The following is a 24403-nucleotide window of genomic DNA, read 5'->3' on the forward strand; positions in this document are numbered from 1 at the left end:
ATGCCGCCTTAAGTACTACAAAACTGGGTCTCCTTAGGGTCTATGTTTTGAGCGTTTCCTGTGTCACCCGTTTTACATTCCGATGCACCTCTGCAGGTTTACTGTATCCATTGGACCTTCCCAGTGGCGATGAAACACAGTAATTGCATCGGAATTAAATGTAAGAGACACAATGCCGACTTAAGTACAAGAAAACTGAGTCTTCTTAGGGTCTATGTTTTGAGCGTTTCCTGTGTCACCGGTTTTACATTCCGATGGACCTCTGCAGGTTTTCTGTATCCGTTGGACCTCCCCATCGACGATGAAACACAGAAATTGCATCGCAATTAGATCTAAGAGGCACAATGCCGACTTAAGTACAGGAAGACTGAGTCTACCTACTGTCTATGTTTTGAGCGTTTCCTGTGTCACCAGTTTTACATTCCGATTCACCTCTGCAGGTTTACTGTATCCCTTCGACCTTCACAGTGAAGTTGAAAAACAGATATTGCATCGGAATTAAATATAAGAGACACAATGCCGACTTAAGTACAAGAAAACTGAGTCTTCTTAGGGTCTATGTTTTGAGCTTTTCCTGTGTCACCAATTTTATATTCCGATGGACCTCTGCAGGCTTACTGCATCCCTTGGACCTTCCCATCACCGATGTAACACAGAAATTGCATCGGAATTACATATAACAGACACAATGCCGACTTAAGTACAGGAAGACTGAGTCTTCCTACTGTCTATGATTTGAAAACTTCTCGTGTCACCAGTTTTACATTCCGATGCACCTCTGCAAGTTTACTGTATCCATTGGACTTTCACAATGACGATGAAACACAGAAATTGCATCGGAATTAAATATAAGTGACACAATGCCGACTTAAGTACAAGAAAACTGAGTCTTCTTAGGGTCTATGTTTTGAGCTTTTCCTGTGTCACCAATTTTACATTCCGATGCACCTCTGCAGGTTTACTGTATCCCTTCGACCTTCACAGTGAAGTTGAAAAACAGATATTGCATCGGAATTAAATATAAGAGACACAATGCCGACTTAAGTACAAGAAAACTGAGTCTTCTTAGGGTCTATGTTTTGAGCTTTTCCTGTGTCACCAATTTTACATTCCGATGGACCTCTGCAGGCTTACTGCATCCCTTGGACCTTCCCATCGCCGATGAAACACAGAAATTGCATCGAAATTACATATAAGAGACACAATGCCGACTTAAGTACAGGAAGACTGAGTCTTCCTACTGTCTATGATTTGAACGCTTCTTGTGTCACCAGTTTTACATTCCGATGCACCTCTGCAGGTTTACTGTATACCTTCGACCTTCACAGTGAAGTTGAAAAACAGATATTGCATCGGAATTAAATATAAGAGACAGAACGCCGACTTAAGTACAAGAAAACTGAGTCTTCTTACGGTATATGTTTTGAGCGTTTCCTGTGTCATCAGTTTTACATTCCGATACACCTCTGCAGGTTTACTGTATCCCTTGGACCTTCCCGTTGACGATGAAACTCAGAAATTACATCGGAATTAAATATAGGAGACACAATGCCGACTTAAGCACAGGAAGACTGACTCTTATTACTATCTATGATTTGAGCGTTTCCTGTATCACCAGTTTTACATTCCGATGAACCTCTGCAGGTTTACTGTATCCCTTCGACCTTCACAGTGAAGTTGAAAAACAGATATTGCATCGGAATTAAATGTAAGAGACACAATGCCGACTTAAGTACAAGGAAACTGAGTCTTCTTAAGGTCTATGTTTTGAGCTTTTCCTGTGTCACCAATTTTACATTCCGATGGACCTCTGCAGGCTTACTGCATCCCTTGGACCTTCCCATCGCCGATGAAACACAGAAATTGCATAGGAGTTACATATAAGACACAATGCCGACTTAAGTACAGGAAGACTGAGTCTTCCTACTGTCTATGATTTGAACGCTTCTTGTGTCACCAGTTTTACATTCCGATGCACCTCTGCAGGTTTACTGTATCCATTGGACTTTCACAGTTACGATGAAACATAGAAATTGCATCGGAATTAAATATAAGAGACACAATGGCGACTTAAGTACAACAAAACTGAGTCTTCTTAGGGTCTATGTTTTGAGCGTTTCCTGAGTCACCAGTTTTACATTCCGATGCACCTCTGTAGGTCTACTGTATAGACTGGACCTTCACAGTGACGATGAAACACAGAAATTGAATCGGAATTAAATATAAGAAACACAACGCCGACTTAAGTACAAGAAAACTGAGTCTTCTTACGGTCTATGATTTGAGCGTTTCCTGTGTCCCCAGTTTTACAATCCGATGCACCTCTGCAGGTTTATTGTATCCATTAGGCCTTCCCATTGACGATAAAACACAGAAATTGCATCGGAATTAAATATTAGAGACACAATGCCGACTTAAGAACAGGATGGCTGAGTCTTCCAACTGTCTATGTTTTAAGCGTTTCCTGTGTCACCAGTTTTACATTCCGATGCACCGCTGCAGGTTTACTGTCGCCCTTGGACCTTCACAGTGACGATGAAACACAGATATTGCATCGGAATTAAATATAAGAGGAACAATGCCGACTTAAGAACAGGAAGACTGAGTCTTCCTACTGTCTATGTTTTGAGCGTTTCCTGTAACACCAGTTTTACATTCCGGTGCACCTCTGCAGGTTTACTGTACCCATTGGACCTTCCCATTGACGATGAAACACAGAAATTGCATCGGAATTAAATGTAAGAGACACAATGCCGACTTAAGTACAAGAAAACTGAGTCTTCTTAGGGTCTATGTTTTGAGCGTTTCCTCTGTCACCGGTTTTACATTCCGATGGACCTCTGCAGGTTGTCTGTATCCGTTGGACCTCCCCATCGACGATGAAACACAGAAATTGCATCGCAATTAGATCTAAGAGACACAATGCCGACTTAAGTACAGGAAGACTGAGTCTTCCTACTGTCTATGTTTTGAGCGTTTCCTGTGTCACCAGTTTTACATTCCGAATCACCTTTGCAGGTTTACTGTATCCTTTCGACCTTCACAGTGAAGTTGAAAAACAGATATTGCATCGGAATTAAATATAAGAGACTCAATGCCGACTTAAGTACAAGAAAACTGAGTCTTCTTAGGGTCTATGTTTTGAGCTTTTCCTGTGTCACCAATTTTACATTCCGATGGACCTCTGCAGGCTTACTGCATCCCTTGGACCTTCCCATCACCGATGAAACACAGAAATTGCATCGGAATTACATATAAGAGACACAATGCCGACTTAAGTACAGGAAGACTGAGTCTTCCTACTGTCTATGATTTGAAAACTTCTCGTGTCACCAGTTTTACATTCCGATGCACCTCTGCAAGTTTACTGTATCCATTGGACTTTCACAGTGACGATGAAACACAGAAATTGCATCGGAATTAAATATAAGAGACACAATGCCGACTTAAGTACAATAAAACTGAGTCTTCTTAGGGTCTATGTTTTGAGCTTTTCCTGTGTCACCAATTTTACATTCCGATGCACGTCTGCAGGTTTACTGTATCCCTTCGACCTTCACAGTGAAGTTGAAAAACAGATATTGCATCGGAATTAAATAGAAGAGACACAATGCCGACTTAAGTACAAGAAAACTGAGTCTTCTTAGGGTCTATGTTTTGAGCTTTTCCTGTGTCACAAATTTTACATTCCGATGGACCTCTGCAGGCTTACTGCATCCCTTGGACCTTCCCATCGCCGATGAAACACAGAAATTGCATCGGAATTACATATAAGAGACACAATGCCGACTTAAGTACAGGAAGACTGAGTCTTCCTACTGTCTATGATTTGAACGCTTCTTGTGTCACCAGTTTTACATTCCGATGCACCTCTGCAGGTTTACTGTATCCCTTCGACCTTCACAGTGAAGTTGAAAAACAGATATTGCATCGGAATTAAATATAAGAGACAGAACGCCGACTTAAGTACAAGAAAACTGAGTCTTCTTACGGTATATGTTTTGAGCGTTTCCTGTGTCATCAGTTTTACATTCCGATACACCTCTGCAGGTTTACTGTATCCCTTGGACCTTCCCGTTGACGATGAAACTCAGAAATTAATCGGAATTAAATATAGGAGACACAATGCCGACTTAAGTACAGGAAGACTGAGTCTTCCTACTGTCTATGTTTTGAGCGTTTCCTGTAACACCAGTTTTACATTGCGATGCACCTCTGCAGGTTTACTGTATCCATTGAACCTTCACAGTGACAATGAAACACAGAAATTGCATCGGAATTAAATATAAGAGACACAATGGCGACTTAAGTACAACAAAACTGAGTCTTCTTAGGGTCTATGTTTTGAGCGTTTCCTGTGTCACCAGTTTTACATTCCGATGCACCTCTGTAGGTCTACTGTATGGACTGGACCTTCACAGTGACGATGAAACACAGAAATTGCATCGGAATTAAATATAAGAAACACAACGCCGACTTAAGTACAAGAAAACTGAGTCTTCTTAGGGTCTATGTTTTGAGCTTTTCCTGTGTCACCAATTTTACATTCCGATGGACCTCTGCAGGCTTACTGCATCCCTTGGACCTTCCCATCGCCGATGAAACACAGAAATTGCATCGAAATTACATATAAGAGACACAATGCCGACTTAAGTACAGGAAGACTGAGTCTTCCTACTGTCTATGATTTGAACGCTTCTTGTGTCACCAGTTTTACATTCCGATGCACCTCTGCAGGTTTACTGTATACCTTCGACCTTCACAGTGAAGTTGAAAAACAGATATTGCATCGGAATTAAATATAAGAGACAGAACGCCGACTTAAGTACAAGAAAACTGAGTCTTCTTACGGTATATGTTTTGAGCGTTTCCTGTGTCATCAGTTTTACATTCCGATACACCTCTGCAGGTTTACTGTATCCCTTGGACCTTCCCGTTGACGATGAAACTCAGAAATTACATCGGAATTAAATATAGGAGACACAATGCCGACTTAAGCACAGGAAGACTGACTCTTATTACTATCTATGATTTGAGCGTTTCCTGTATCACCAGTTTTACATTCCGATGAACCTCTGCAGGTTTACTGTATCCCTTCGACCTTCACAGTGAAGTTGAAAAACAGATATTGCATCGGAATTAAATGTAAGAGACACAATGCCGACTTAAGTACAAGGAAACTGAGTCTTCTTAAGGTCTATGTTTTGAGCTTTTCCTGTGTCACCAATTTTACATTCCGATGGACCTCTGCAGGCTTACTGCATCCCTTGGACCTTCCCATCGCCGATGAAACACAGAAATTGCATAGGAGTTACATATAAGACACAATGCCGACTTAAGTACAGGAAGACTGAGTCTTCCTACTGTCTATGATTTGAACGCTTCTTGTGTCACCAGTTTTACATTCCGATGCACCTCTGCAGGTTTACTGTATCCATTGGACTTTCACAGTTACGATGAAACATAGAAATTGCATCGGAATTAAATATAAGAGACACAATGGCGACTTAAGTACAACAAAACTGAGTCTTCTTAGGGTCTATGTTTTGAGCGTTTCCTGAGTCACCAGTTTTACATTCCGATGCACCTCTGTAGGTCTACTGTATAGACTGGACCTTCACAGTGACGATGAAACACAGAAATTGAATCGGAATTAAATATAAGAAACACAACGCCGACTTAAGTACAAGAAAACTGAGTCTTCTTACGGTCTATGATTTGAGCGTTTCCTGTGTCCCCAGTTTTACAATCCGATGCACCTCTGCAGGTTTATTGTATCCCTTAGGCCTTCCCATTGACGATAAAACACAGAAATTGCATCGGAATTAAATATTAGAGACACAATGCCGACTTAAGAACAGGATGGCTGAGTCTTCCAACTGTCTATGTTTTAAGCGTTTCCTGTGTCACCAGTTTTACATTCCGATGCACCGCTGCAGGTTTACTGTCGCCCTTGGACCTTCACAGTGACGATGAAACACAGATATTGCATCGGAATTAAATATAAGAGGAACAATGCCGACTTAAGAACAGGAAGACTGAGTCTTCCTACTGTCTATGTTTTGAGCGTTTCCTGTAACACCAGTTTTACATTCCGGTGCACCTCTGCAGGTTTACTGTACCCATTGGACCTTCCCATTGACGATGAAACACAGAAATTGCATCGGAATTAAATGTAAGAGACACAATGCCGACTTAAGTACAAGAAAACTGAGTCTTCTTAGGGTCTATGTTTTGAGCGTTTCCTCTGTCACCGGTTTTACATTCCGATGGACCTCTGCAGGTTGTCTGTATCCGTTGGACCTCCCCATCGACGATGAAACACAGAAATTGCATCGCAATTAGATCTAAGAGACACAATGCCGACTTAAGTACAGGAAGACTGAGTCTTCCTACTGTCTATGTTTTGAGCGTTTCCTGTGTCACCAGTTTTACATTCCGAATCACCTTTGCAGGTTTACTGTATCCTTTCGACCTTCACAGTGAAGTTGAAAAACAGATATTGCATCGGAATTAAATATAAGAGACTCAATGCCGACTTAAGTACAAGAAAACTGAGTCTTCTTAGGGTCTATGTTTTGAGCTTTTCCTGTGTCACCAATTTTACATTCCGATGGACCTCTGCAGGCTTACTGCATCCCTTGGACCTTCCCATCACCGATGAAACACAGAAATTGCATCGGAATTACATATAAGAGACACAATGCCGACTTAAGTACAGGAAGACTGAGTCTTCCTACTGTCTATGATTTGAAAACTTCTCGTGTCACCAGTTTTACATTCCGATGCACCTCTGCAAGTTTACTGTATCCATTGGACTTTCACAGTGACGATGAAACACAGAAATTGCATCGGAATTAAATATAAGAGACACAATGCCGACTTAAGTACAATAAAACTGAGTCTTCTTAGGGTCTATGTTTTGAGCTTTTCCTGTGTCACCAATTTTACATTCCGATGCACGTCTGCAGGTTTACTGTATCCCTTCGACCTTCACAGTGAAGTTGAAAAACAGATATTGCATCGGAATTAAATAGAAGAGACACAATGCCGACTTAAGTACAAGAAAACTGAGTCTTCTTAGGGTCTATGTTTTGAGCTTTTCCTGTGTCACAAATTTTACATTCCGATGGACCTCTGCAGGCTTACTGCATCCCTTGGACCTTCCCATCGCCGATGAAACACAGAAATTGCATCGGAATTACATATAAGAGACACAATGCCGACTTAAGTACAGGAAGACTGAGTCTTCCTACTGTCTATGATTTGAACGCTTCTTGTGTCACCAGTTTTACATTCCGATGCACCTCTGCAGGTTTACTGTATCCCTTCGACCTTCACAGTGAAGTTGAAAAACAGATATTGCATCGGAATTAAATATAAGAGACAGAACGCCGACTTAAGTACAAGAAAACTGAGTCTTCTTACGGTATATGTTTTGAGCGTTTCCTGTGTCATCAGTTTTACATTCCGATACACCTCTGCAGGTTTACTGTATCCCTTGGACCTTCCCGTTGACGATGAAACTCAGAAATTAATCGGAATTAAATATAGGAGACACAATGCCGACTTAAGTACAGGAAGACTGAGTCTTCCTACTGTCTATGTTTTGAGCGTTTCCTGTAACACCAGTTTTACATTGCGATGCACCTCTGCAGGTTTACTGTATCCATTGAACCTTCACAGTGACAATGAAACACAGAAATTGCATCGGAATTAAATATAAGAGACACAATGGCGACTTAAGTACAACAAAACTGAGTCTTCTTAGGGTCTATGTTTTGAGCGTTTCCTGTGTCACCAGTTTTACATTCCGATGCACCTCTGTAGGTCTACTGTATGGACTGGACCTTCACAGTGACGATGAAACACAGAAATTGCATCGGAATTAAATATAAGAAACACAACGCCGACTTAAGTACAAGAAAACTGAGTCTTCTTACGGTCTATGATTTGAGCGTTTCCTGTGTCCCCAGTTTTACAATCCGATGCACCTCTGCAGGTTTATTGTATCCCTTAGGCCTTCCCATTGACGATAAAACACAGAAATTGCATCGGAATTAAATATTAGAGACACAATGCCGACTTAAGAACAGGATGGCTGAGTCTTCCTACTGACTATGTTTTAAGCGTTTCCTGTGTCACCAGTTTTACATTCCGATGCACCGCTGCAGGTTTACTGTCGCCCTTGGACCTTCACAGTGACGATGAAACACAGATATTGCATCGGAATTAAATATAAGAGACACAATGCCGACTTAAGTACAGGAAGACTGAGTCTTCCTACTGTCTATGCTTTGAGCGTTTCCTGTGTCACCAGTTTTTCATTCCGATGCACTTCTGCAGGTTTACTGTATCCATTCGACCTTCACAGTGACGATGAAACACAGAAATTGCATCGGAATTAAATATAAGAGACACAATGCCGACATAAGTACAAGAAAACTGAGTATTCTTGGGGTCTATGTTTTGAGCGTTTCCTGTGTCACCTGTTTTACATTCCGATGCACCTCTGCAGGTTTACTGTATCCATTGGACCTTCACAGAGACGATGAAACACAGAAATTGCATCGGAATTAATTATAAGAGACACAATGCCGCCTTAAGTACTACAAAACTGGGTCTCCTTAGGGTCTATGTTTTGAGCGTTTCCTGTGTCACCCGTTTTACATTCCGATGCACCTCTGCAGGTTTACTGTATCCATTGGACCTTCCCAGTGGCGATGAAACACAGTAATTGCATCGGAATTAAATGTAAGAGACACAATGCCGACTTAAGTACAAGAAAACTGAGTCTTCTTAGGGTCTATGTTTTGAGCGTTTCCTGTGTCACCGGTTTTACATTCCGATGGACCTCTGCAGGTTTTCTGTATCCGTTGGACCTCCCCATCGACGATGAAACACAGAAATTGCATCGCAATTAGATCTAAGAGGCACAATGCCGACTTAAGTACAGGAAGACTGAGTCTACCTACTGTCTATGTTTTGAGCGTTTCCTGTGTCACCAGTTTTACATTCCGATTCACCTCTGCAGGTTTACTGTATCCCTTCGACCTTCACAGTGAAGTTGAAAAACAGATATTGCATCGGAATTAAATATAAGAGACACAATGCCGACTTAAGTACAAGAAAACTGAGTCTTCTTAGGGTCTATGTTTTGAGCTTTTCCTGTGTCACCAATTTTATATTCCGATGGACCTCTGCAGGCTTACTGCATCCCTTGGACCTTCCCATCACCGATGTAACACAGAAATTGCATCGGAATTACATATAACAGACACAATGCCGACTTAAGTACAGGAAGACTGAGTCTTCCTACTGTCTATGATTTGAAAACTTCTCGTGTCACCAGTTTTACATTCCGATGCACCTCTGCAAGTTTACTGTATCCATTGGACTTTCACAATGACGATGAAACACAGAAATTGCATCGGAATTAAATATAAGTGACACAATGCCGACTTAAGTACAAGAAAACTGAGTCTTCTTAGGGTCTATGTTTTGAGCTTTTCCTGTGTCACCAATTTTACATTCCGATGCACCTCTGCAGGTTTACTGTATCCCTTCGACCTTCACAGTGAAGTTGAAAAACAGATATTGCATCGGAATTAAATATAAGAGACACAATGCCGACTTAAGTACAAGAAAACTGAGTCTTCTTAGGGTCTATGTTTTGAGCTTTTCCTGTGTCACCAATTTTACATTCCGATGGACCTCTGCAGGCTTACTGCATCCCTTGGACCTTCCCATCGCCGATGAAACACAGAAATTGCATCGAAATTACATATAAGAGACACAATGCCGACTTAAGTACAGGAAGACTGAGTCTTCCTACTGTCTATGATTTGAACGCTTCTTGTGTCACCAGTTTTACATTCCGATGCACCTCTGCAGGTTTACTGTATACCTTCGACCTTCACAGTGAAGTTGAAAAACAGATATTGCATCGGAATTAAATATAAGAGACAGAACGCCGACTTAAGTACAAGAAAACTGAGTCTTCTTACGGTATATGTTTTGAGCGTTTCCTGTGTCATCAGTTTTACATTCCGATACACCTCTGCAGGTTTACTGTATCCCTTGGACCTTCCCGTTGACGATGAAACTCAGAAATTACATCGGAATTAAATATAGGAGACACAATGCCGACTTAAGCACAGGAAGACTGACTCTTATTACTATCTATGATTTGAGCGTTTCCTGTATCACCAGTTTTACATTCCGATGAACCTCTGCAGGTTTACTGTATCCCTTCGACCTTCACAGTGAAGTTGAAAAACAGATATTGCATCGGAATTAAATGTAAGAGACACAATGCCGACTTAAGTACAAGGAAACTGAGTCTTCTTAAGGTCTATGTTTTGAGCTTTTCCTGTGTCACCAATTTTACATTCCGATGGACCTCTGCAGGCTTACTGCATCCCTTGGACCTTCCCATCGCCGATGAAACACAGAAATTGCATAGGAGTTACATATAAGACACAATGCCGACTTAAGTACAGGAAGACTGAGTCTTCCTACTGTCTATGATTTGAACGCTTCTTGTGTCACCAGTTTTACATTCCGATGCACCTCTGCAGGTTTACTGTATCCATTGGACTTTCACAGTTACGATGAAACATAGAAATTGCATCGGAATTAAATATAAGAGACACAATGGCGACTTAAGTACAACAAAACTGAGTCTTCTTAGGGTCTATGTTTTGAGCGTTTCCTGAGTCACCAGTTTTACATTCCGATGCACCTCTGTAGGTCTACTGTATAGACTGGACCTTCACAGTGACGATGAAACACAGAAATTGAATCGGAATTAAATATAAGAAACACAACGCCGACTTAAGTACAAGAAAACTGAGTCTTCTTACGGTCTATGATTTGAGCGTTTCCTGTGTCCCCAGTTTTACAATCCGATGCACCTCTGCAGGTTTATTGTATCCCTTAGGCCTTCCCATTGACGATAAAACACAGAAATTGCATCGGAATTAAATATTAGAGACACAATGCCGACTTAAGAACAGGATGGCTGAGTCTTCCAACCGTCTATGTTTTAAGCGTTTCCTGTGTCACCAGTTTTACATTCCGATGCACCGCTGCAGGTTTACTGTCGCCCTTGGACCTTCACAGTGACGATGAAACACAGATATTGCATCGGAATTAAATATAAGAGGAACAATGCCGACTTAAGAACAGGAAGACTGAGTCTTCCTACTGTCTATGTTTTGAGCGTTTCCTGTAACACCAGTTTTACATTCCGGTGCACCTCTGCAGGTTTACTGTACCCATTGGACCTTCCCATTGACGATGAAACACAGAAATTGCATCGGAATTAAATGTAAGAGACACAATGCCGACTTAAGTACAAGAAAACTGAGTCTTCTTAGGGTCTATGTTTTGAGCGTTTCCTCTGTCACCGGTTTTACATTCCGATGGACCTCTGCAGGTTGTCTGTATCCGTTGGACCTCCCCATCGACGATGAAACACAGAAATTGCATCGCAATTAGATCTAAGAGACACAATGCCGACTTAAGTACAGGAAGACTGAGTCTTCCTACTGTCTATGTTTTGAGCGTTTCCTGTGTCACCAGTTTTACATTCCGAATCACCTTTGCAGGTTTACTGTATCCTTTCGACCTTCACAGTGAAGTTGAAAAACAGATATTGCATCGGAATTAAATATAAGAGACTCAATGCCGACTTAAGTACAAGAAAACTGAGTCTTCTTAGGGTCTATGTTTTGAGCTTTTCCTGTGTCACCAATTTTACATTCCGATGGACCTCTGCAGGCTTACTGCATCCCTTGGACCTTCCCATCACCGATGAAACACAGAAATTGCATCGGAATTACATATAAGAGACACAATGCCGACTTAAGTACAGGAAGACTGAGTCTTCCTACTGTCTATGATTTGAAAACTTCTCGTGTCACCAGTTTTACATTCCGATGCACCTCTGCAAGTTTACTGTATCCATTGGACTTTCACAGTGACGATGAAACACAGAAATTGCATCGGAATTAAATATAAGAGACACAATGCCGACTTAAGTACAATAAAACTGAGTCTTCTTAGGGTCTATGTTTTGAGCTTTTCCTGTGTCACCAATTTTACATTCCGATGCACGTCTGCAGGTTTACTGTATCCCTTCGACCTTCACAGTGAAGTTGAAAAACAGATATTGCATCGGAATTAAATAGAAGAGACACAATGCCGACTTAAGTACAAGAAAACTGAGTCTTCTTAGGGTCTATGTTTTGAGCTTTTCCTGTGTCACAAATTTTACATTCCGATGGACCTCTGCAGGCTTACTGCATCCCTTGGACCTTCCCATCGCCGATGAAACACAGAAATTGCATCGGAATTACATATAAGAGACACAATGCCGACTTAAGTACAGGAAGACTGAGTCTTCCTACTGTCTATGATTTGAACGCTTCTTGTGTCACCAGTTTTACATTCCGATGCACCTCTGCAGGTTTACTGTATCCCTTCGACCTTCACAGTGAAGTTGAAAAACAGATATTGCATCGGAATTAAATATAAGAGACAGAACGCCGACTTAAGTACAAGAAAACTGAGTCTTCTTACGGTATATGTTTTGAGCGTTTCCTGTGTCATCAGTTTTACATTCCGATACACCTCTGCAGGTTTACTGTATCCCTTGGACCTTCCCGTTGACGATGAAACTCAGAAATTAATCGGAATTAAATATAGGAGACACAATGCCGACTTAAGTACAGGAAGACTGAGTCTTCCTACTGTCTATGTTTTGAGCGTTTCCTGTAACACCAGTTTTACATTGCGATGCACCTCTGCAGGTTTACTGTATCCATTGAACCTTCACAGTGACAATGAAACACAGAAATTGCATCGGAATTAAATATAAGAGACACAATGGCGACTTAAGTACAACAAAACTGAGTCTTCTTAGGGTCTATGTTTTGAGCGTTTCCTGTGTCACCAGTTTTACATTCCGATGCACCTCTGTAGGTCTACTGTATGGACTGGACCTTCACAGTGACGATGAAACACAGAAATTGCATCGGAATTAAATATAAGAAACACAACGCCGACTTAAGTACAAGAAAACTGAGTCTTCTTACGGTCTATGATTTGAGCGTTTCCTGTGTCCCCAGTTTTACAATCCGATGCACCTCTGCAGGTTTATTGTATCCCTTAGGCCTTCCCATTGACGATAAAACACAGAAATTGCATCGGAATTAAATATTAGAGACACAATGCCGACTTAAGAACAGGATGGCTGAGTCTTCCTACTGACTATGTTTTAAGCGTTTCCTGTGTCACCAGTTTTACATTCCGATGCACCGCTGCAGGTTTACTGTCGCCCTTGGACCTTCACAGTGACGATGAAACACAGATATTGCATCGGAATTAAATATAAGAGGAACAATGCCGACTTAAGGACAGGAAGACTGAGTCTTCCTACTGTCTATGTTTTGAGCGTTTCCTGTAACACCAGTTTTACATTCCGGTGCACCTCTGCAGGTTTACTGTACCCATTGGACCTTCCCATTGACGATGAAACACAGAAATTGCATCGGAATTAAATACAAGAGACACAACGCCGACTTAAGTACATGAACACTGAGTCTTCTTACGGTATATGTTTTGAGCGTTTCCTGTGTCATCAGTTTTACATTCCGATACACCTCTGCAGGTTTACTGTATCCCTTGGACCTTCCCGTTGACGATGAAACTCAGAAATTACATCGGAATTAAATATAGGAGACACAATGCGGACTTAAGCACAGGAAGACTGAGTCTTATTACTGTCTATGATTTGGGCGTTTCCTGTGACACCAGTTTTACATTCCGATGAACCTCTGCAGGTTTATTGTATCCCTTGGACCTTCCCAATGACGATGAAAAACAGAAATTGCATCGGAATTAAATATGAGACACAATGCCGACTTAAGTACAGAAAGACTGAGTCTTCCTACTGTCTATGTTTTGAGCGTTTCCTGTGTCACCAGTTTTACATTCCGATGCACCCCTGCAGGTTTACTGTATCCTTTGGAATTTCCCATTGACGATGAAACACTGAAATTGCATCGGATTTAAATATAAGAGACACAATGCCGACTAAAATACAGGAAGACTGAGTCTTCCTACTGTCTATGTTTTGAGCGTTTCCTGTGTCACCAGTTTTTCATTCCGATGCACCTCTGCAGGTTTACTGTATCCATTCGACCTTCACAGTGACGATGAAACACAGAAATTGCATCGGAATTAAATATAAGAGTCACAATGCCGACATAAGTACAAGAAAACTGAGTATTCTTGGGGTCTATGTTTTGAGCGTTTCCTGTGTCACCAGTTTTACATTCCGATGCACCTCTGCAGGTTTACTGTATCCATTGGACCTTCACAGAGACGATGAAACACAGAAATTGCATCGGAATTAATTATAAGAGACACAATGCCGACTTAAGTACAAGAAAACTGAGTCATCTTGCTGTCTATGTTTTGAGTGTTTCCTGAGTCACCAGTTTTACATTCCGATGCACCTCTGCAGGTTTACTGTATCCATTGGACTTTCACAGTGACGATGAAACATAGAAATTGCATCGGAATTAAATATAAGAGACACAATGCCGACTTAAGTTCAGGAAGACTGAGTCTTCCTACTGTCTATGTTTTGAGCGTTTCCTGTGACACCAGTTTTACATTCCGATGCACCCCTGCAGGTTTACTGTATCCATTGGACCTTCCCATTGACGATGAAACACAGAAATTGCATCGGATTTAAATATAAGAGACACAATGCCGACTTAAGTACAGGAAGACTGAGTCTTCCTACTGTCTATGCTTTGAGCGTTTCCTGTGTCACCAGTTTTTCATTCCGATGCACTTCTGCAGGATTACTGTATCCATTCGACCTTCACAGTGACGATGAAACACAGAAATTGCATCGGAATTAAATATAAGAGACACAATGCCGACATAAGTACAAGAAAACTGAGTATTCTTGGGGTCTATGTTTTGAGCGTTTCCTGTGTCACCTGTTTTACATTCCGATGCACCTCTGCAGGTTTACTGTATCCATTGGACCTTCACAGAGACGATGAAACACAGAAATTGCATCGGAATTAATTATAAGAGACACAATGCCGCCTTAAGTACTACAAAACTGGGTCTCCTTAGGGTCTATGTTTTGAGCGTTTCCTGTGTCACCCATTTTACATTCCGATGCACCTCTGCAGGTTTACTGTATCCATTGGACCTTCCCAGTGGCGATGAAACACAGTAATTGCATCGGAATTAAATGTAAGAGACACAATGCCGACTTAAGTACAAGAAAACTGAGTCTTCTTAGGGTCTATGTTTTGAGCGTTTCCTGTGCACCGGTTTTACATTCCGATGGACCTCTGCAGGTTTTCTGTATCCGTTGGACCTCCCCATCGACGATGAAACACAGAAATTGCATCGCAATTAGATCTAAGAGGCACAATGCCGACTTAAGTACAGGAAGACTGAGTCTACCTACTTTCTATGTTTTGAGCGTTTCCTGTGTCACCAGTTTTACATTCCGATTCACCTCTGCAGGTTTACTGTATCCCTTCGACCTTCACAGTGAAGTTGAAAAACAGATATTGCATCGGAATTAAATATAAGAGACACAATGCCGACTTAAGTACAAGAAAACTGAGTCTTCTTAGGGTCTATGTTTTGAGCTTTTCCTGTGTCACCAATTTTATATTCCGATGGACCTCTGCAGGCTTACTGCATCCCTTGGACCTTCCCATCACCGATGTAACACAGAAATTGCATCGGAATTACATATAAGAGACACAATGCCGACTTAAGTACAGGAAGACTGAGTCTTCCTACTGTCTATGATTTGAAAACTTCTCGTGTCACCAGTTTTACATTCCGATGCACCTCTGCAAGTTTACTGTATCCATTGGACTTTCACAATGACGATGAAACACAGAAATTGCATCGGAATTAAATATAAGAGACACAATGCCGACTTAAGTACAAGAAAACTGAGTCTTCTTAGGGTCTATGTTTTGAGCTTTTCCTGTGTCACCAATTTTACATTCCGATGCACCTCTGCAGGTTTACTGTATCCCTTCGACCTTCACAGTGAAGTTGAAAAACAGATATTGCATCGGAATCAAATATAAGAGACACAATGCCGACTTAAGTACAAGAAAACTGAGTCTTCTTAGGGTCTATGTTTTGAGCTTTTCCTGTGTCACCAAATTTACATTCCGATGGACCTCTGCAGGCTTACTGCATCCCTTGGACCTTCCCATCGCCGATGAAACACAGAAATTGCATCGGAATTACATATAAGAGACACAATGCCGACTTAAGTACAGGAAGACTGAGTCTTCCTACTGTCTATGATTTGAACGCTTCTTGTGTCACCAGTTTTACATTCCGATGCACCTCTGCAGGTTTACTGTATACCTTCGACCTTCACAGTGAAGATGAAAAACAGATATTGCATCGGAATTAAATATAAGAGACAGAACGCCGACTTAAGTACAAGAAAACTGAGTCTTCTTACGGTATATGTTTTGAGCGTTTCCTGTGTCATCAGTTTTACATTCCGATACACCTCTGCAGGTTTACTGTATCCCTTGGACCTTCCCGTTGACGATGAAACTCAGAAATTACATCGGAATTAAATATAGGAGACACAATGCCGACTTAAGCACAGGAAGACTGACTCTTATTACTATCTATGATTTGAGCGTTTCCTGTATCACCAGTTTTACATTCGGATGAACCTCTGCAGGTTTACTGTATCCCTTCGACCTTCACAGTGAAGTTGAAAAACAGATATTGCATCGGAATTAAATGTAAGAGACACAATGCCGACTTAAGTACAAGGAAACTGAGTCTTCTTAAGGTCTATGTTTTGAGCTTTTCCTGTGTCACCAATTTTACATTCCGATGGACCTCTGCAGGCTTACTGCATCCCTTGGACCTTCCCATCGCCGATGAAACACAGAAATTGCATAGGAGTTACATATAAGACACAATGCCGACTTAAGTACAGGAAGACTGAGTCTTCCTACTGTCTATGATTTGAACGCTTCTTGTGTCACCAGTTTTACATTCCGATGCACCTCTGCAGGTTTACTGTATCCATTGGACTTTCACAGTTACGATGAAACATAGAAATTGCATCGGAATTAAATATAAGAGACACAATGGCGACTTAAGTACAACAAAACTGAGTCTTCTTAGGGTCTATGTTTTGAGCGTTTCCTGAGTCACCAGTTTTACATTCCGATGCACCTCTGTAGGTCTACTGTATAGACTGGACCTTCACAGTGACGATGAAACACAGAAATTGAATCGGAATTAAATATAAGAAACACAACGCCGACTTAAGTACAAGAAAACTGAGTCTTCTTACGGTCTATGATTTGAGCGTTTCCTGTGTCCCCAGTTTTACAATCCGATGCACCTCTGCAGGTTTATTGTATCCCTTAGGCCTTCCCATTGACGATTAAAAACACAGAAATTGCATCGGAATTAAATATTAGAGACACAATGCCGACTTAAGAACAGGATGGCTGAGTCTTCCAACTGTCTATGTTTTAAGCGTTTCCTGTGTCACCAGTTTTACATTCCGATGCACCGCTGCAGGTTTACTGTCACCCTTGGACCTTCACAGTGACGATGAAACACAGATATTGCATCGGAATTAAATATAAGAGGAACAATGCCGACTTAAGAACAGGAAGACTGAGTCTTCCTACTGTCTATGTTTTGAGCGTTTCCTGTAACACCAGTTTTACATTCCGGTGCACCTCTGCAGGTTTACTGTACCCATTGGACCTTCCCATTGACGATGAAACACAGAAATTGCATCGGAATTAAATGTAAGAGACACAATGCCGACTTAAGTACAAGAAAACTGAGTCTTCTTAGGGTCTATGTTTTGAGCGTTTCCTGTGTCACCGGTTTTACATTCCGATGGACCTCTGCAGGTTGTCTGTATCCGTTGGACCTCCCCATCGACGATGAAACACAGAAATTGCATCGCAATTAGATCTAAGAGACACAATGCCGACTTAAGTACAGGAAGACTGAGTCTTCCTACTGTCTATGTTTTGAGCGTTTCCTGTGTCACCAGTTTTACATTCCGATTCCCTTTTGCAGGTTTACTGTATCCTTTCGACCTTCACAGTGAAGTTGAAAAACAGATATTGCATCGGAATTAAATATAAGAGGCTCAATGCCGACTTAAGTACAAGAAAACTGAGTCTTCTTAGGGTCTATGTTTTGAGCTTTTCCTGTGTCACCAATTTTACATTCCGATGGACCTCTGCAGGCTTACTGCATCCCTTGGACCTTCCCATCACCGATGAAACACAGAAATTGCATCGGAATTACATATAAGAGACACAATGCCGACTTAAGTACAGGAAGACTGAGTCTTCCTACTGTCTATGATTTGAAAACTTCTCGTGTCACCAGTTTTACATTCCGATGCACCTCTGCAAGTTTACTGTATCCATTGGACTTTCACAGTGACGATGAAACACAGAAATTGCATCGGAATTAAATATAAGAGACACAATGCCGACTTAAGTACAATAAAACTGAGTCTTCTTAGGGTCTATGTTTTGAGCTTTTCCTGTGTCACCAATTTTACATTCCGATGCACGTCTGCAGGTTTACTGCATCCCTTCGACCTTCACAGTGAAGTTGAAAAACAGATATTGCATCGGAATTAAATAGAAGAGACACAATGCCGACTTAAGTACAAGAAAACTGAGTCTTCTTAGGGTCTATGTTTTGAGCTTTTCCTGTGTCACAAATTTTACATTCCGATGGACCTCTGCAGGCTTACTGCATCCCTTGGACCTTCCCATCGCCGATGAAACACAGAAATTGCATCGGAATTACATATAAGAGACACAATGCCGACTTAAGTACAGGAAGACTGAGTCTTCCTACTGTCTATGATTTGAACGCTTCTTGTGTCACCAGTTTTACATTCCGATGCACCTCTGCAGGTTTACTGTATCCCTTCGACCTTCACAGTGAAGTTGAAAAACAGATATTGCATCGGAATTAAATATAAGAGACAGAACGCCGACTTAAGTACAAGAAAACTGAGTCTTCTTACGGTATATGTTTTGAGCGTTTCCTGTGTCATCAGTTTTACATTCCGATACACCTCTGCAGGTTTACTGTATCCCTTGGACCTTCCCGTTGACGATGAAACTCAGAAATTACATCGGAATTAAATATAGGAGACACAATGCCGACTTAAGTACAGGAAGACTGAGTCTTCCTACTGTCTATGTTTTGAGCGTTTCCTGTAACACCAGTTTTACATTGCGATGCACCTCTGCAGGTTTACTGTATCCATTGAACCTTCACAGTGACGATGAAACACAGAAATTGCATCGGAATTAAATATAAGAGACACAATGGCGACTTAAGTACAACAAAACTGAGTCTTCTTAGGGTCTATGTTTTGAGCGTTTCCTGTGTCACCAGTTTTACATTCCGATGCACCTCTGTAGGTCTACTGTATGGACTGGACCTTCACAGTGACGATGAAACACAGAAATTGCATCGGAATTAAATATAAGAAACACAACGCCGACTTAAGTACAAGAAAACTGAGTCTTCTTACGGTCTATGATTTGAGCGTTTCCTGTGTCCCCAGTTTTACAATCCGATGCACCTCTGCAGGTTTATTGTATCCCTTAGGCCTTCCCATTGACGATAAAACACAGAAATTGCATCGGAATTAAATATTAGAGACACAATGCCGACTTAAGAACAGGATGGCTGAGTCTTCCTACTGTCTATGTTTTAAGCGTTTCCTGTGTCACCAGTTTTACATTCCGATGCACCGCTGCAGGTTTACTGTCGCCCTTGGACCTTCACAGTGACGATGAAACACAGATATTGCATCGGAATTAAATATAAGAGGAACAATGCCGACTTAAGGACAGGAAGACTGAGTCTTCCTACTGTCTATGTTATGAGCGTTTCCTGTAACACCAGTTTTACATTCCGGTGCACCTCTGCAGGTTTACTGTACCCATTGGACCTTCCCATTGACGATGAAACACAGAAATTGCATCGGAATTAAATACAAGAGACACAACGCCGACTTAAGTACATGAACACTGAGTCTTCTTACGGTATATGTTTTGAGCGTTTCCTGTGTCATCAGTTTTACATTCCGATACACCTCTGCAGGTTTACTGTATCCCTTGGACCTTCCCGTTGACGATGAAACTCAGAAATTACATCGGAATTAAATATAGGAGACACAATGCGGACTTAAGCACAGGAAGACTGAGTCTTATTACTGTCTATGATTTGAGCGTTTCCTGTGACACCAGTTTTACATTCCGATGAACCTCTGCAGGTTTATTGTATCCCTTGGACCTTCCCAATGACGATGAAAAACAGAAATTGCATCGGAATTAAATATGAGACACAATGCCGACTTAAGTACAGAAAGACTGAGTCTTCCTACTGTCTATGTTTTGAGCGTTTCCTGTGTCACCAGTTTTACATTCCGATGCACCCCTGCAGGTTTACTGTATCCTTTGGAATTTCCCATTGACGATGAAACACTGAAATTGCATCGGATTTAAATATAAGAGACACAATGCCGACTAAAATACAGGAAGACTGAGTCTTCCTACTGTCTATGTTTTGAGCGTTTCCTGTGTCACCAGTTTTTCATTCCGATGCACCTCTGCAGGTTTACTGTATCCATTCGACCTTCACAGTGACGATGAAACACAGAAATTGCATCGGAATTAATTATAAGAGACACAATGCCGCCTTAAGTACTACAAAACTGAGTCTCCTTAGGGTCTATGTTTTGAGCGTTTCCTGTGTCACCCGTTTTACATTCCGATGCACCTCTGCAGCTTTACTGTATCCATTGGACCTTCCCAGTGGCGATGAAACACAGAAATTGCATCGGAATTAAATGTAAGAGACACAATGCCGACTTAAGTACAAGAAAACTGAGTCTTCTTAGGGTCTATGTTTTGAGCGTTTTCTGTGTCACCGGTTTTACATTCCGATGGACCTCTGCAGGTTTTCTGTATCCGTTGGACCTCCCCATCGACGATGAAACACAGAAATTGCATCGCAATTAGATGTAAGAGACACAATGCCGACTTAAGTACAGGAAGACTGAGTCTTCCTACTGTCTATGTTTTGAGCGTTTCCTGTGTCACCAGTTTTACATTCCGATTCACCTCTGCAGGTTTACTGTATCCCTTCGACCTTCACAGTGAAGTTGAAAAACAGAAATTGCATCGGAATTAAATGTAAGAGACACAATGCCGACTTAAGTACAAGGAAACTGAGTCTTCTTAAGGTCTATGTTTTGAGCTTTTCCTGTGTCACCAATTTTACATTCCGATGGACCTCTGCGGGCTTACTGCATCCCTTGGACCTTCCCATCGCCGATGAAACACAGAAATTGCATAGGAGTTACATATAAGACACAATGCCGACTTAAGTACAGGAAGACTGAGTCTTCCTACTGTCTATGATTTGAACGCTTCTTGTGTCACCAGTTTTACATTCCGATGCACCTCTGCAGGTTTACTGTATCCATTGGACATTCACAGTTACGATGAAACACAGAAATTGCATCGGAATTAATTATAAGAGACACAATGCCGCCTTAAGTACTACAAAACTGGGTCTCCTTAGGGTCTATGTTTTGAGCGTTTCCTGTGTCACCCGTTTTACATTCCGATGCACCTCTGCAGGTTTACTGTATCCATTGGACCTTCCCAGTGGCGATGAAACACAGAAATTGCATCGGAATTAAATATAAGAGACACAATGCCGACTTAAGTACAAGAAAACTGAGACTTCTTAGGGTCTATGTTTTGAGCTTTTCCTGTGTCACCAATTTTACATTCCGATGCACCTCTGCAGGTTTACTGTATCCCTTCGACCTTCACAGTGAAGTTGAAAAACAGATATTGCATCGGAATTAAATATAAGAGACACAATGCCGACTTAAGTACAAGAAAACTGAGTCTTCTTAGGGTCTATGTTTTGAGCTTTTCCTGTGTCACCAATTTTACATTCCGATGGACCTCTGCAGGCTTACTGCATCCCTTGGACCTTCCCATCGCCGATGAAACACAGAAATTGCATCGGAATTACATATAAGAGACACAATGCCGACTTAAGTACAGGAAGACTGAGTCTTCCTACTGTCTATGATTTGAACGCTTCTTGTGTCACCAGTTTTACATTCCGATGCACCTCTGCAGGTTTACTGTATCCCTTCGACCTTCACAGTGAAGTTGAAAAACAGATATTGCATCGGAATTAAATATAAGAGACAGAACGCCGACTTAAGTACAAGAAAACTGAGTCTTCTTACGGTATATGTTTTGAGCGTTTCCTGTGTCATCAGTTTTACATTCCGATACACCTCTGCAGGTTTACTGTATCCCTTGGACCTTCCCGTTGACGATGAAACTCAGAAATTACATCGGAATTAAATATAGGAGACACAATGCCGACTTAAGTACAGGAAGACTGAGTCTTCCTACTGTCTATGTTTTGAGCGTTTCCTGTAACACCAGTTTTACATTGCGATGCACCTCTGCAGGTTTACTGTATCCATTGAACCTTCACAGTGACGATGAAACACAGAAATTGCATCGGAATTAAATATAAGAGACACAATGGCGACTTAAGTACAACAAAACTGAGTCTTCTTAGGGTCTATGTTTTGAGCGTTTCCTGTGTCACCAGTTTTACATTCCGATGCACCTCTGTAAGTCTACTGTATAGACTGGACCTTCACAGTGACGATGAAACACAGAAATTGCATCGGAATTAAATATAAGAAACACAACGCCGACTTAAGTACAAGAAAACTGAGTCTTCTTACGGTCTATGATTTGAGCGTTTCCTGTGTCCCCAGTTTTACAATCCGATGCACCTCTGCAGGTTCATTGTATCCCTTAGGCCTTCCCATTGACGATAAAACACAGAAATTGCATCGGAATTAAATATTAGAGACACAATGCCGACTTAAGAACAGGATGGCTGAGTCTTCCTACTGTCTATGTTTTAAGCGTTTCCTGTGTCACAAGTTTTACATTCCGATGCACCGCTGCAGGTTTACTGTCGCCCTTGGACCTTCACAGTGACGATGAAACACAGATATTGCATCGGAATTAAATATAAAAGGAACAATGCCGACTTAAGGACAGGAAGACTGAGTCTTCCTACTGTCTATGTTTTGAGCGTTTTCTGTAACACCAGTTTTACATTCCGGTGTACCTCTGCAGGTTTACTGTACCCATTGGACCTTCCCATTGACGATAAACACAGAAATTGCATCGGAATTAAATATGAGACACAATGCCGACTTAAGTACAGAAAGACTGAGTCTTCCTACTGTCTATGTTTTGAGCGTTTCCTGTGTCACCAGTTTTACATTCCGATGCACCACTGCAGGTTTACTGTATCCTTTGGAATTTCCCATTGACGATGAAACACTGAAATTGCATCGGATTTAAATATAAGAGACACAATGCCGACTTAAATACAGGAAGACTGAGTCTTCCTACTGTCTATGTTTTAAGCGTTTCCTGTGTCACCAGTTTTACATTCCGATGCACCGCTGCAGGTTTACTGTCGCCCTTGGACCTTCACAGTGACGATGAAACACAGATATTGCATCGGAATTAAATATAAGAGGAACAATGCCGACTTACGGACAGGAAGACTGAGTCTTCCTACTGTCTATGTTTTGAGCGTTTCCTGTAACACCAGTTTTACATTCCGGTGCACCTCTGCAGGTTTACTGTACCCATTGGACCTTCCCATTGACGATGAAACACAGAAACTGCATCGGAATTAATTATAAGAGACACAATGCCGCCTTAAGTACTACAAAACTGGGTCTCCTTAGGGTCTATGTTTTGAGCGTTTCCTGTGTCACCCGTTTTACATTCTGATGCACCTCTGCAGGTTTACTGTATCCATTGGACCTTCCCAGTGGCGATGAAACACAGAAATTGCATCGGAATTAAATGTAAGAGACACAATGCCGACTTAAGTACAAGAAAACTGAGTCTTCTTAGGGTCTATGTTTTGAGCGTTTCCTGTGTCACCGGTTCTACATTCTGATGGACCTCTGCAGGTTTTCTGTATCTGTTGGATCTCCCCATCGACGATGAAACACAGAAATTGCATCGCAATTAGATCTAAGAGACACAATGCCGACTTAAGTTCAGGAAGACTGAGTCTTCCTACTGTCTATGTTTTGAGCGTTTCCTGTGTCACCAGTTTTACATACCGATTCACTTTTGCAGGTTTACTGTATCCCTTCGACCTTCACAGTGAAGTTAAAAAACAGATATTGCATCGGAATTAAATATAAGAGACA

Source organism: Schistocerca nitens, chromosome 6 (assembly GCF_023898315.1).
Source record: "Schistocerca nitens isolate TAMUIC-IGC-003100 chromosome 6, iqSchNite1.1, whole genome shotgun sequence".
NCBI classification, from domain to species: domain Eukaryota; kingdom Metazoa; phylum Arthropoda; class Insecta; order Orthoptera; family Acrididae; genus Schistocerca; species Schistocerca nitens.